Source organism: Emydura macquarii, unplaced genomic scaffold, assembly GCF_026122565.2.
Source record: "Emydura macquarii macquarii isolate MOO-44397 ecotype Brisbane River unplaced genomic scaffold, CSIRO-AGI_Emac_v2 contig_1947, whole genome shotgun sequence".
Taxonomy (NCBI): domain Eukaryota; kingdom Metazoa; phylum Chordata; order Testudines; family Chelidae; genus Emydura; species Emydura macquarii.
In genome coordinates this window covers 396,405-410,737 of record NW_027132084.1, presented here as the reverse complement: position 1 = coordinate 410,737, position 14,333 = coordinate 396,405, and the positions used below count along the sequence as shown (strand labels likewise).

The window sequence follows — 14,333 nt, the reverse complement described above, 5'->3', positions numbered from 1 at the left end:
TGTAAGCTCACTGCTGGGCCTCAGCAGTGAGGCAGCCCTGAGTGTCCTTGAATGGAGGAGTGCTCTACTGGGAGCAAGAAAACAGGTCATTAATCAATATTTAAACCTGCTGGCGTTGGACCCACGTCCAAGCAGCCAGTTTCCCCAGAGATTAGCAGCTGGCTCTCAGTGACATACCAAGAGGGGCATGTTCTGGGACCAGCTGATGCCCTTCTTCTACTCTGTCAGCCAGAAAGCAGCCACCAGAAATGAATATAGTACACCTGAGTGAAAACTATTTGGATATTGTTATTGGGTTAATTTAATCATCAGGGCATAGAGAGATGTAAAGCAGATCTAAAACGTTTTGCTAGAAGTGATTGTAGTTGATCCAAAATGCTGCACTAGCGAATATGCTGGGAGCTGTCAAGCTTCCACGGGTTAACAAGGCCAGAAGATGTGTGAACCATCTGAAAATGGAGAAGATTGGTGAATTTGGTGGATTACGCACCAAATAAAATTTATTTTATATATGTAGTGCTGAATGTTTCAGGTATGTCATAACTTTTCAGTTATTTTAAGAGAATGGCACCAGATGATGGCAGCGGTTACATTTAAACAGAAGCTGTTAACATTTTTCAAGCCCCCCAGTTAGAGTTTTGACACTTATCCCCCATCTTTCCTTCCTTCCCCTGCCCCCAAACAGCCAAACATTTACTTTGATGTACTACTTGTAATGTTGGAAAGGCAGGAAAGTGGGGGATAATAAACTCAGATAGCTATATCTTCTTCAGAGCCTCCAATTGGGATTGCAGAGGACATGTGAGTTGGCATCCCCTTCTTCCTTTGGCCTTGAAGAATGGCCATGAGAGCACCTTTTAACTAGGGAGGCAGCTTACTGCCAAGTGTAAAATACCCATCAGAAGGCCATGACCTGTGGTGTTAAAATGAAGGAATCCATGCTTTGTAATCCATACAAAGTAATCTTCCTGGATGCCCCGATCCTCCTAGCCAATTTTCACAGTCCTACTAGTTTATTAACAGTGAATAGAGATACCTGCCTGTTTCTAACTCTGGGTCACATTCACAATTCTCTGGTAGCATTGGTAGGTAGGCCTCCCTGCCTCACTCACTTGTTGAAAGAGCTCATACTAATTGCCACATTTGATTGCCCAGATCATGTATTCTCGCTCTGCAGCAGGAAGAGTGCCTAACTAGTCAGCCAGCCATCCTACTCTCCGAATAGGCCCCGTGCTCACTACTCCCTAGTCTGAGGACCCCAGCCAGCCACCCAGCCCCTAGAAGAACCACTCTGCTGATTAGTGATTGATGAGAAAGTTCCTTTTGGCTGCCTGGTGTATAAATACAACTCCCCCGCTCCAGTGTACATGGTGGCTCAGTGCACCCACGTGGTCTGGTTACTTCCTGTCCCCCCTTTCCTCCCCCTCTGCCCTTCTCTGTCATATCCCAAAGTAGGGACCCTTAAAGGAACCCCATCCGCTTTATTTTCTGCCAGCCAGGCAAAGACCCACCATATTCAGTTATGGTGAGCACATTTGAGGGGGGAAAAACAAGAACATATAATTGTTTTCCAATAAAATAAAAGGTGTCTTTTAAAGAAATTAAGGAATAACAGTTGGTTGCAAACTTCCAGATTAAATCTTTACATATAGGAGGATAAAATTTTGCACAAGCAAAAGATAACTGATATTAATGTAATAAACAAGTTGATGTACCATTTCATAGCTTGCGTGTTTTGTATTCTATGCTTCATATGTAACATTACAATGAAATATCTTAAGACATTTTCCATATGCAAATTTTGAATAAGGTTGACTGCCTTATGCTGCAGTATTTTCTTTCTCTGTATAAAATATGCATATATACAACCATTGCTTGATTTACGAGGGAGGATTAAAAAGTAAATTATGTATTGACTGAACAATTACTAAGGATCTTCATAACCGTTTGCAAGTCTTAATAGAGAAGATGTTTCAGATGACCTGAGTGAAAGTGACTAATAGATCCAATTAAGAAGACATATGCCCCTGGACTGAATATATTGGGAACACTTGCTAACAAGCACAATCTAACATTACGTTGAATAGTCTTCCAGGGCAGTGATGCCATCGTTAAGTTTGGACATGAAACCTTCAGCAGCTGCGCACATTAGAATCCAATTCAACAAGGTTTATCTAAGAACTTTTTATACTTGCTAGACGTATTGGAGGTTGGATGCTCTTCTCTGAATTTCTGTCCTTTTTTTCTTTTTCTTTCAAAAGAAATACATTTCAATTACATTTGTATTACATTTCATATATTGTATTACATTTCATTGGTGTGTGTTCACTGTGTTGGTCCAGGATATTAGAGAGACAAGGTGGGTGAGGTAATAGCTTTTATTGGACCAACTTTTGCTGATGAAAGAGACAAACTTTTGAACTACACAGAACTCTTCTTTAGGCTTCTTACTTTCATCAACAGAAGTTGGTCCAGTAAAAGATATTACCTCACCCACCTCGTGTCTCTGATGGAGTTTGTTACATTTGTCATTAAATAGTGATTAAAACACCAGTGGTTGCCAGTGCATTGTCAATGCTGTTGCTATCAGTTGAAGAATTGAGTGGATCGTAACACTGGTAGGATTTTTTCAAGGGGGAAAATTGGTAATATAAACAAGGCCCAATAAGAAAACAAAAGGTGACAGCTACTGTAATTCTTTGTTTTGCTAAGGGCGTGTGTGTGTGTGTGTGTGTGTGTGTGTGTGGGTGTGTGTGTTAAAGAAAAAGTCTTGGCTATAAGGTTATTTATTACCATAAGTAACAACACTGGACCCCCGATAAGTGGTTTTTTGTTTTTTTTTTCCCTCCCCCTTTTTCAAAGACAAGTTCGTGACCCCACCTCCCCTAAATTAAATTAATGTTTTTCTTTTTTCAATTGTTGCTTCACGGTTGGAAGTGTAGGAAAACTGAATAAAATAATTCGACATAAAGAATTGTATTAAGAATGACTCTAGCAAAAGAGAGCAGCTCCTTTGCTCCGAGTGGAGTTACTTGGTTCGATAATCATAAAGTATAGCAAAAACAATATTTATATCCCCAATGGACAAATTAATTCTTTTAGACTTTTAGGTAAAGATTGATATGCTGTTTTAATTATACATTTTTTAAAACAAAGTATAGAAATGTAACCTAGTCCGTTTATATATGTATGTACACGTACACACACACACACAGACACACTATGCAAATATCAACATCTGTAAATCATTTTTTCATGTCACCTTTGATACTTTGACAAGTAATTGTATATGGAGAAAACAGAACAGTTAACTCCCAGCATGTCTACCAATAGGGATTTCTCTTTGGTTCGTTTTGTCTTTAAAGCAAATTACTTTATTTCTGAAGGAACAAACAACAGAATTTTAAAAAAAGTTAAAATACATTATGCATAATTGAGAGAGACTTTTAAAATCTGAAATGATGGAAAGGGAAAAAAACAAAACAAAAAGGGGAGTTGGGAAATACAAAACCCACAGAAAAGGTCATAGTAAAAATATTTTTGGGAACATTAAGATGTTTTTAAAACAGAAAGGATCGAGTGTCTCATCTATGTATTTTTATTGCTTCATGATAGTATCTTAGGGCCAGTTTTTTAATAGCACTTAGGTGTGTAACTCCCGTTGATTTCAATGTTAGATACCTAAATATCTTTTAATATTTGGCTTAGAGTCTCACAAACGTTGTTTTATCAGTTCATCCTTACAGCACCTCCATTTTAAAAATCAAAGAAAGAATATAAACTATTGTCATCTTCATTTTACAGATGGGGAACAGAGGCACCCAGAGATTAAGTGACCTGCCCAATGTTATACAGGAAGTCTGTAGTAGAGCTCGGTACTGAACTCAGATAGCTGTAGTCATGTTTCTGTTTCTTAGTCAGAAGACTAACCTTCCTCTTTAGAGATAGGTGTCAAAGGGAATCAAGTTCCACATCCTGGGACCTGCTACAGCAAATTCATTATTGCCTGCCAACCTAATTTGCAGTGGTGGGATCCCTAAAGGCTTGTTCTGTGAGCATAAAAATACTCTCGGGACAAGATTTTGAATTTTTTTTTTTTTTTTTTTTTTTTTAAAAAACAGCCACGTTTTTTTCCTGCACTTTGGTATAGAGAAAATCATTCTTTTCTTCTATCTTTCATAGTCATTTAATTTTATGATTACAAAAGATTTGTACAGCATAAGTCTACTTTTTCTTCGGTGTTTCTGAGGTGGAAAGCCATTTGTTTAATATTTAATGTGTGGTTCTAGCAATTTAAAAAGCATGTCTACTATTCAGCATAAATTTAGCATGTATTCATGATCATTTATAGCAGATGAATACTAGTGCAAAGTGATATGTTCAGCAATAACTGTGTTTAAATTAAACAGAATTAATTGTTCATCTGGTATAGCAAGTTGCTTTGCTTTTTTTAGTTCTTTCTGTCAAAGAACCAGAAAAATGTTTTCTGCTGTGTTGGTATATACATTTTAATAATGAAGTAGCTGGCTAGGTCTGTGAAGAAAGAGATAATCAGAAATACGAATGTGTAGTGCGTAGTATTCTCTTTGAAAATGTTTTACTGTAGAGATGGATTAAGATTCTCTGTTGCATGGTTATGCATAAAATCAAGAGCTTGCCATGTTGCAGTTTGAATCTTTTCATTTATTTGAAACAATACTGAAGCCATTGATTATATTAGAGTATCAAATCAAGACACTAAGATTCAGCTTTTTGTAATTTGAATTTACAGCATTATACCACTTATTAGTGCTATTATTACTTTAGGAGCTTATTATTGTTTCCATTATGCTATAAGTCTGTTTTCAAATCTTCTAACTGGTGTTTTTTGTGTCATTCATTACTTTCTAAAAAATTCACTTATTGGGCTGAAATTTTTAGGGCCTCGTGATTGATTAAATGTTAATTATTGTGGAAAGTTTGAACCGAAATGATACAGCTGCTTTTGAGCATATGAATAGGAATCTCGTGCTTGCTAGAATTATTGAAATATTTTTCTTTTCTACAGTAAATAAAGCTGAGGATAGAAATTTGGCAGGTCGGTAATGTTCTCTGAAAAATGCCTTTGAGAATTCTGATTAAATGGATTTAGATTTGGAAGAATTAGGAGACTGAAAATAAGACGGCACAATACATTTTAAAATTGCACTTTTAGAACAATGTTTGCAAGGAAGTTGATCTGTGTTGCAGATACTCATTTCTTATTTAGCTGTATGGTGAACATGTACATCTCTTAGGGCTTGTCTACATAGGGAATTATTTAGGAACATCTACTATTGAATAGCAACCATGTGTGAATGTGCATATTCCAGAATAAAAGAGCCTTATTTCTGTTTCATTTAATACATTTTCATGGGTTAAGCAAAACAGAAATAATCAGTAACAACTGTTCTACTTCGAGTGATTGCTCATATCCATTCCAATATTGGTGAGTGCACTGCACCGTGCATGGGTTCCCGCAACTTTTTTCCCCTTAGCAGACTCTGTAGAGTCGGCTCTGGTGCCCCCTGAAGTGCCGTGTGCATGCCGCCGTATATGAGGCACCGCCGACCCTACGGCCCCTCAGTTCCTTCTTTCCACCCATGACGTTGCTGGAATGTCTCTTGCTTCTCGCAAGTACCATTCCCCTTATTGGACTGTGTTGTTGTTGAGTTAGTTAGGTGTTCAGTAGAGTAGTTAGTGATAGAATAGAAGCCCTTAGGGGCTTAGGGTGGCCAGGCCATGCCCGGGTCACCTGGCTTTAAGCCTTGCGCTGCTTGTGGCAAGACTTTTCCAGTTAGTGAACCTCACAATTGCTGCCTCAAGTGCCTGGGAGAGCAGCACCGGAGGAAGAAGTGTAGGATTTGTAAAGCTTTCAAGCCTAGGACTCAGAAAGAGCAGGACGTTAGGCTGAAAGCTATTTTGATGGAAGCGGTGCTCCGACCGGCCTCCGAGCCGCCTCATTCCACCTCGGCACCGAGCGTCTCCTCTGTGCAGAGCACATCACCAGCACCGGAGTCGGCTTGGTGCAGGGAGTCATCTCCGGTGCCGAAGAAAAAGAGGCAGCCAGCGACACGGGCGGGGTCGAGTGCGGAGGTGCACCAGCCATGGCCCGTAGAGCTTGCTCCGTTGCCTGCATCTTTGAGCAGGGAGTCTCCCCCGACTCCTGGGGGTGGGGGAATGCCCCTGCAAGTGCTGTCGACACCGGAGGCTTGTCAGGCAGCAAGAGCCCTGATGGCCTTGCCCATGCCTCCACCCACCCCTCCGCCGAGGGAGGGAGGGCCGGTGTCCCGAGGCAAACCCACGCTGGGTTCCCCTGAAGGCTGGTTGAGACCCCCAACAAGGGTGGAAAAGTCTCCCACCAGATGGTCACTGAGGGTAGTGTGTGGAAGCTCCCCTCTCGGCTCCAAGTCCCGCTTGTCGAGCAGGTCCTCCCCACGGTACCAAGGTCGGTCCCCGATGCCGGAGGCAACACAGACAAGGTGGCACCGCGTGAGGATCACCTTGCGGCATAGGGACAGCTCACGCTCCCAGTCCCTGACACTGAGCCCTTCGTACAGGCGGCACCGGACCCGGTCACTGGCAGATGGGCTCGCCCACGCCAATGCGCCGCAGATCCCGGTCTTCAAAGTCGGGTTTGGCACTGAGAGGCTCCCGACGACACCGTTCCCGTTGCCCTAAGGGCAAGCGGCACCGGAAGTCGTTGGTGTCAAGATGACGGACCTCCACATTGAGCTCGTCAGAGTGTGCCGCCTTGCGTCGGCACTGTTCGCGAAGATGGCAGCGAACTTCGTCTGCCTCCTTGGACTCATTGAGAGGTTGGTCCCCGACGTGGAGCGGTAAGGGTTGGAGACGGGCTTGGCACTGCCACTCCAATGGCTCTGAATCCCGGAAAGGCAAGGACGCTCAAGGGTCCAGCAGACACCACCAGGAGGCTCATCAGCCGGTGCCGATGCCACCACCGGGTTGGCCCCAGGGTCTCTGGCAATGGCCCTATTGGGGTTCATGGGGGTTCACATGGGACAAGGGACAGGGTCCGTTCCATCCTCGGGGGTGCAGTCGGGACCACCCACAACAGACACAGAACATAAGGGCCATTCCTTGGACAAGAAATCGGACCCAGAGGAGGGACCCTCCACGGGGCCACCCCGTCACCAGGGGGGTGAGCACCCACAGTCGTCGTCCTCCTCTCCAGATGAAACAGCCTTCAAGGACCACAGGGCGCCACTGGGAGACTTCAGGGGCACCAGGAGCTGCTGAAAAGGGTGGCATCTAACTTGAACTTGGAGGTCAGGGAACTATCAGAGGAGGAGGATACCGTTTTTGGTGCTCTGGGGGCAGAGAGCCCATCAAGGGTTGCCCTGCCAGTTCATGACAGGGTCCTTAAGCTTGGTAAGGCCCTGTGGCAAACCCCTGCCTCGGTTGCCTCTACATCCAAGGATGCTGAAAAGAAATTTTATGTCCCTGCTGAGGGGTTCGAGTTCCTCTTTACACATCCGGCCCCAGGAACCCTGGTGGTGGATGCGGCCAATCAGAGGGACAGGCAGGGTACCAAGGTTCCACTCCCAAAAACAAGGAAAACAAAAAAATGAACTTGTTTGGGAGAAAAGTTTATTCAACTGGGCCATTACAGTTCAGGATTTCAAACCACCAGGCCTTACTGGGCAGATATAACTTTAATCTCTGGAACTCCCTCAGGTGGTTTGCTGAGGCGTTGCCCCAGGATTAGGCAGTGGACTTCGCCACAGTTCTCGAGGAGGGGATCAAAGTGGCAGGGGCAGCACTCCAAACTGCCAGTGACGCTGCAGACACAGCAAGCAGGGCTATGGCCTCTGCTATCGCCATGCAGTGGTGTTTGTGGCTGCAGTCCTCGGGGCTCTCATAGGAAATGCAGCAGTCAATTCAGGACCTCCCCTTTGATGGGTCAGGCCTGTTTTCAGACAAAACTGATGAGAAGCTGCATGGCCTTAAGGATTCGCGGGCCATGCTTTGTTCCTTGGGCCTCTATACACTCCAAGCCTTGAGGCATCAGTCATGGCTCCAGGCACAGCAACGTCCTAGGCCACCGCCTAGGCCCTTTCAGCCTAATAGGGGCAGAGACAGAAACATGGAGTTGGGTCGGCCCCCTAGTTTGTCCTCAGCCTCCCAGCAAGGGCCCCCCCAAAGGTTCAGGCAATAAGAAAGGACAATTTTGATGGTGCGCCCGACGGTGGTACCCCTACCATCTCCCTGGATCCGTCCCATCCTTCTCTAAGCAGATTAAAGCCCTTCTACAAAGAATGGGAAAACATTACATCAGACCGTTGGTCCTTGGGATAGTCCTCCAAGGACACGCCCTACAGCTCACATGCCGCCTCCCAAACAACCCTCCCCCCCCCGATCCCTCTTCAGGGACCCCTCTCACGAGCAACTCCTCTTGCAGGAGGTAATCATCCTCCTCGATCTGGGGGCAGTGGAAACGGTTCCCCAGAGTGAAATAGGGAGAGGATTCTATTCCAGATACTTCCACATCCCCAAGGCGAAGGGGGGCCTGAGGCCCATATTAGACCTGCGCCGCTTAAACAAATTCATCAAGCAGATCAGGTTCTACGTGGTCTAGCCTCCATTATCCCTGCTTTGGATCCAGGAGATTGGTGTGCTGCCCTCGATGCATGTATCTATGTATCCAGGTATCTATCCTTCCCAGCCACAAGCACTTCCTTTGATTTATGGTGGCTGGTTCCCACTACCAATTTATGGCCCTGCCCTTTGGCCTCTCGTCCGCCCCCAGGGTATTCACCAAGTGCATGGCGGTAGTGGCTGCCCGCCTGAGGTGCAGTGGGGTACAGATTTTCCCTTACCTGGACGACTGGTTAATCAGGGGCAGGTCCAGGTCCCACGTACAGGACAGTGTGACCCTTACCTGTGCCACATGCAGCAGGTTGGGTCTGCTCATAAGCAAGCAGAAATCAACTCTAACCCCAATGCAAAGCATAGAGTTCATTGGGGCCACCCTGGATGCTTCCCAGGCCAGAGCCTTCCTCCTGCAACCTTGGTTCGAGGCTATGGCTGCAATTATCGCCCAGGTGCGCCGGTGCTCCATGATGACAGCCAGACACGTCCTGAAGCTGTTAGGGCACAGGGCAGCCTGCACATATGTGGTATGGCTGGCTCGCCTCAAGTTCAGGCCGCTCCAGACATGGTTGGCCTCGGTGTACGTCCAAGCAGACACACCCTGAACAGGATGGTCACACTTCCCGTCAGTACTGGACTCCCTGAACTGGTGGAGGACCCCAGGGGCTGTGCTGAGGGGCATTCCCTTCAGGGATCTGGCCCCGTCGGTCACCCTGATCTCCGATGCCTCGGATGTGGGGTGGGGAACCCACATCAGTGTGGACCTGGGCACTCAGGGGCTCTGGACGGGGGAGGAGAAGCACCTGCACATCAGTGTAAAAGAACTCAGAGCCGTCAGACTGGCGTGCAAGGTGTTCCTCAAGTTCCTGATGGGCAGGGTGGTGCAGGTGCTAATGGACGATATCGCAGCCATGTTTTATATCAACAGGCAAGGGGGTGCGCACTTCTTGGCCCTCTGCCAGGAAGCCATCTGCCTGTGGGATTTTGCAGTGAGGCACGACTTTCACTTGTCTGCCTCTCACCTCCCGGGGCTGAGGAAGGACGAGGCAGACTGCCTCAGCAGGTCGTTTCTACCCCACCATGACTGGTCGTTGCACCTGGAGGTAGGCACTTTCATCTTCCGCAAGTGGGGTGTTCCGTAACTGGACTTCTTTGCGTTGTCCTGGAACAAGAAGTGCCTGAGGTTCTGCTCGCTCTGGGGTCGCAAGCTGGGCTCAGTATCAGACGCATTCCTCATTGAGTGGAAGGGAACCCTCATGTACGCGTTCCCCCCTATTCCGCTCCTGTCCAAAGTCCTCTTGAAAGTCAAGAGGGACAGGGTGGACATAATATTCATCGCCCCGGCCTGGCTGAGACAACACTGGTTCAGTATGCTGATGGACCTGTTGATCGCCCTGCCAGTGGAGCTCCCGAGATGACACGACCTGCTTTCCAAGGACCATGGTCACATGCTCCAGCCAGACCTGGATTCCCTGCACCTCAGGGCCTGGAGGCTCTGTGGCTGATGGAGGGGAAGAGAGCCTGCTCGGTGTAGGTCCAACAAATTCTGCTGGGCAGCAGAAAACCTTCAACACAGGTCGTGTATCAGGCTGAGAGGAGGCAGTTTACCTGCTAGGTCGAGTCCCAGGGTATCCCGCCAAGCCTCTCTCCTATCCAGGCAATCCTGGAGTACCTGCTGCAGCTAAAACTCCAGGGTCTGGCGCTAGCCTCCCTGAAGATTCATCTGGTGGTCATCTCGGCTTTCCATCAGCTGCTAGAAGGGAGATCACTGTTCTCCCACCCCATGTCGGTCAGATTCCTCCAGGGGGTGGAGAGGCTCTATCCGCAAGTCTGTGACCTGGTGCCTCCCTGGGATCTTCACCTGGTCCTCTCTAGATTTACGGGGCCCCTCTTTGAACCCATGGCTTCATGCCCGCTGCTCATCCTCTCATGGAAGGTAGCCTTCCTGGTGGCCATTACCTCGGCTAGGATGGTCTCCAAGATTAGAGCTTTGACCTTGGAGCCCCCCTACACTGTGTTCTCTAAGGATAAGGTGCAGTTGAGACCCCACCCAGCCTTCCTTCCCAAGGTTGTCTCCCAATTTAATTATAACTAAGATGTTTTCCTGCCCTTGTTTTTTCCCAAACCACATGGTTCAGAGGAGGAGCGGAGATGGCACTCGCTGGATGTGAGACAAGCTCTGGCCTACTACATTGGCAGGATGAAGTCATTCCGGAAGTCGACACAGCTCTTTGTCGCAGTGGCGGACCGGATGAAAGGATCACCTCTCTCCACCCAGTGCATCTCTGGATCACCTCCTGCATCAAGTGCTGCTATGAGCAGGCGAATGTATCACCTCCAGGTGTCATCACAGTGCACTCAACAAGAGCTCAGGCCTCGTCTGTGGCTTTCCTGGAAAGAGTGCCCCTGCGGGACATCTGCAAAGCCGCCACCTGGTCGTCGGTGCACACCTTCACGTCCCATTATGCCATAGTGCAGCAGGTGAGAGAAGATGCGGGATTTGGCAGAGCCATGTTGAGGGCAGCTCACTGGTAACTCCTACCCACCTCCAAGGTATTGCTTTTTAATCACCTATATTGGAATGGATATGAGCAATCACTAGAAGCAGAAAACAGAGTTACTTACCAGTAACTGTTGGTTTTTGAGATGTGTTGCTCATATCCATTCCACACCCACTTTCTGTCCCCACTGTCGGAGTTGCCAGAAAAAAGGGACGGAGGAACCGTAGGGTCAGCAGTGTCTCATATACCGCGGCATGCACGCGGCACTCCAGGGGGCACTAGAGCCGACCCTATGGGGTCTGCTAAGGGGGAAAAAGGTTCTGGAAACCCGTGCACGGTGGCGTGCACTCACCTATATTGGAATGGATATGAACAACACATCTCGAAGAACAACAATTACTGGTAAGTAACCCTGTTTTCCTGAATAACTCCATGTGTAGACAAACCCGTAATTATGGCCATACTATGACCCTAAGGCCCATTGATGCCAACAGGTAAAGGGATCACTGTTTTCTACAAGCAGCACCTGTCTTAGTTTTGACAAACTCACTACACCTAATGCATCGCTTTCATGATACTTATCCATAAAGGATGGCATGTGAGGTCTCTACAGAAAGCTTATAACTTACCAATACTCACAATAATTGTCGTGTGTGTGTGTGTGTGTGTGTGTGTGTGTGTGTGATATTTATGGAATAATATAACTATGCTTTAAGTTCGTGGAGTAAGAGTTTGTCACCAGGGAATCATACCTTGGTGATTGCCCATTCAAGTGGGAGTGATGTAGTGCAAGGTTAAATTGTCTACCCTTGCCCCACCCCAGAACTGTCATTTTAAAACTGTCAAAGATAATGCCAAACAATCAAATCACTGAGGTAAAAAGGAACATTGTAACACACAGGGGATCTTCATATCTGTGAATAAAGACAAAAGACTGATTTAGGATATTATAGGGTGGAGGAGGACACTGCATCTATTCACTAAGGAGATAGCTTGTTCAGTGAGAGTGTTTCATGAATGATTGGATCCTGGTTTCTGTCAAACCATACAGTTTGGAAACAGACTGAACTTTGGGGGGAAAACCTACTTTATTAGATAGGAAAGGTAACAGTTAGTATAGGGCCTAATTCGTGTTTAATGGTTTTGTTTTGTGTTGTAACCATTTGTTTCCATTACCTCTTTTTTCCAGTGGAACCTCTAGTCTTTCTTTAATAAACCCTCTTGTTTTATTATAAATGCTGTGTATTATACAGGAGCGGTGTTATAAGGTAAAAGTGGTAAACTGGGGTACACTGCTCCTTTGGGAGCAGAGGATCTGGGATTTCCGTGAACAGTCACTGACTATTCTTGTTGTCTACTGTTGACTATTCTGACACCTCTTGTTCTGCAAGGCAAAGACAGGGCTGGCATAGTCTGGAGGAGAATGTTTGATTGGCTGACAGGCTGGTGGTATTAAGGAGCTGATACCCAGCTACCACAGGCAGGAGGACTCCCTCTTGCAGGAGGTGGGGGCAGGGTAACATGGTGACACTCAGTCCTGGGTAGAGCAAGAACCATCATACATGCCTTACTTAGGTCTGGTCTACACTACACGGTTAGGTCAACACAAGACAGCTTATGTCAACCTAGCTGTGGAAGTGTCTTCACTGAAATTTGGCTCATGCTGATGTAGTAACACCACCTGCCTGAGTGGCATAGAGTCACGGTTGATATAACTAGGTCTGCACAGTGTCAGTTTAGACACTGCTTTGATTACGTTGACTGTTATTAGCCTTCAAGAGCTCTCCCACACTGCTCCACACGGACAGTACAATTGATACAAGTGCTTGTGGTGAGGATGCGCCCTGTTGACATAAGGAGCCAAGTGTGCATGTACTAGGGATGTAAAAGTTAGTTCAATTAAAAATCCATTTAAACATTCTAAAAATAGAATGTTTAAATGTGGGAGGGGAGCTGTGCTAGGCCAAGTGAGCTGCCTAGCTGCGGCTCCCTCCTTTCCCCTGCTGGTAGCTGGGCAGCTCTCACTGGCGGGGAGCTGAGCTGAGTCCAGTTACGGCTCCCCCCGCACTAGGCTCCGCACTTCCCACAAGCAAGAACTGCCCAGCTGCTCTCACTTGTGGGGAGCTGAGCCCAGTTGCAGCTCCCCTACCCCACGCTGGGCTCCATGCCTCCCCGCCTCTTGCGGGGAGCTGAGCTCAGCTGTGGCTTATCCCCCCTGTGTGCTGGCTAGGCTTTGGGTTTCCCTGCCAGTGAGAGCAGCTGGGCAGCTATCGCTGGCTGGGAGCCAGCCCAGCTGCCATTCCCTCTCCCCAGTTTAAACATTAATCAGCTGTCCCCTCTATTGCATGGAAATGCATGTCTCCTGTCCGATTAGGGTTTTTCCAGGTTGCATGGTTCCCTCCCTACACTGTGAAAACCCCAACAGTCAGACTGCCTAGGCAGGCCTGTTTTGCTTTCTCTCCAGAGGCTATATACTGCATAATTGCCTGTAGTTATAAGGTACCACTCAGTTTTCCCTATGCAAGCACATTTATTCTTAAGGTGTAAGCCTTACAGATATAGCCATTATTTAAATGGAATTGATAATTGTGTTAAATGAGTTTGGCTCCTGTGCCTCTACATTTACATAAACATGTTCTCATGGTAACCTAAGAATAGAACTTTCCGATGTTAGTATCTAGAGGGAAACGTTGTGGTATATTTTCCTGGAATATCACCTGTTGGCACACTTTTTTTTCTTGCAGTTACCTTGTAACTTTACTTGCATAAGGTTATTTCTAGGTCACTTATTTATGTCAAGCTTTCTTAAGCCTCAGGCCTAGTGGGCCTAAGTTGAAATCTTACAGGCCTCCGCCTGTAGATGTTGCATTACAACCTTGCTTTACTTATAGACCTAATACACACTTATCACTCCCTGTCAATCTTATACTCCTCTGATCCTATCCAATTTATATCTATACCTACAACTTAATTCTATTATCACACATTGATTACATATGAAATAACATACGAGTTGACCATAACAATAGATATGCAATTAAATGATAAAAATGAACTAATTGGCTACAGAGAGAAAACATGCATGCATGTGAATAAGCAAACCAGAGGTCACTCCAACTCCAGCCTTGGACTCTGGTAGGAGTCAGTCCTTCCTACCCCACCAAGTGGTTTTCTCTGGTTACAAGTTTATTATCAACTTGG

General features: G+C 46.5%; 1 protein-coding gene across 3 annotated transcripts in view; it reads left to right on the top strand.

Moving 5' to 3' along the window:
- Window positions 1-14,333, top strand: part of TRAPPC9 (trafficking protein particle complex subunit 9) — a 420,270-nt gene that overhangs the window by 56,772 nt on the left and 349,165 nt on the right. The gene's annotated exons all lie outside the window — the stretch shown is intronic.